Source organism: Pteropus alecto, unplaced genomic scaffold (assembly GCF_000325575.1).
Source record: "Pteropus alecto unplaced genomic scaffold, ASM32557v1 scaffold766, whole genome shotgun sequence".
NCBI lineage: Eukaryota > Metazoa > Chordata > Mammalia > Chiroptera > Pteropodidae > Pteropus > Pteropus alecto.
In genome coordinates this window covers 186327-187552 of record NW_006438090.1, presented here as the reverse complement: position 1 = coordinate 187552, position 1226 = coordinate 186327, and positions in this window count along the sequence as shown.

The following is a 1226-nucleotide window of genomic DNA, read 5'->3' as shown; positions in this document are numbered from 1 at the left end:
ACTATTGGTTCCCAGAGGGTAGGGGATGGGGGAAGAGGGGAGAGGTAGACAGAGTAAAGGGGGTCAAATATAGGGAGTAGGGGGAGGGTGAAGTGAGTAAAGAGGATCAAACATATGGTAGCTGAAGGAAACTGGACTTTGGGTGGTAAACACACAATAGAATATACAAATGTCAAATGATAATGTACACCTGAAAATTATATAATTGTATTAACCAATGTTACCCCAATAAATTTAATTTAAAAATAAATAAAATAAAATAAAGTAAATATCAATAAAACAAAAAAAAAATTTTAAAAATCATCAGAAAAATGTAAATCAAAATCACTATGAGATATTATCTTATACCTATTAGAATGGCTATTATTTAAAAAAGACAATAAGTGTTGTCAAGGATGTGGAGTAATGGGAACCTTTGTACACTGTTGGTAGGAATGCAAAGTGGTACAGCCTCTATGGGAAACTGTATTTAGTTTCCCTTAAAACATAAAAATAGAACTACCATATGATCCAGCAATCCCACTTTTGGATATTTATCCAAAAGAACTGAAATCAGAATCTCAAATCTCACTCCTATGTTCATTAGAGCACTATTCACAATAGTTAAGATGTGGAAATAAGATAAATGTTCACTGATGGATGAATAGATTAAAAAATATATGGTGTGTACACACAACAGAATATTATTCAATCTTATAAAGGAAGGAAATCCTGCAATATGCAAGAACATGGATGAACTTCAAGGACATTAAACTAAATGAAATAATCTAGTCACAGGGCAAATACAGCATGCTTCCACTTATATGAGGTATCTAAAATAGTCAAACTCATAGAAGTAAAGAATAGAATGGTGGTTGCCAGGGGCTGAGGGGATGGGGAAATGGAGAGTTTATTATCAAAAGGTATAATATTCTGGTTATGCAAGGTGAATAAATTCTAGAGATTAGTTATATAACATTGTGTTTATAGAAAACAATACTGTACTGTACACTTAAATATTTGTTGGGTAGATCTCATCTTAAGTGTTCTTAATGCAATAAAAAAAATTAAAAACCTTGGAAGAAAATATAGCAGTAAATCTTCTTGACAAATTTAGTAATAGGTACTTAGTTATGACATCCAAAGCACACACAACTAAATAAAAACTAAATTACATTTCATCAAAATTTAAAACTTGCACATCAAGGGCACTATTAATAGATTGAAATGACAACCCACAGAATGAG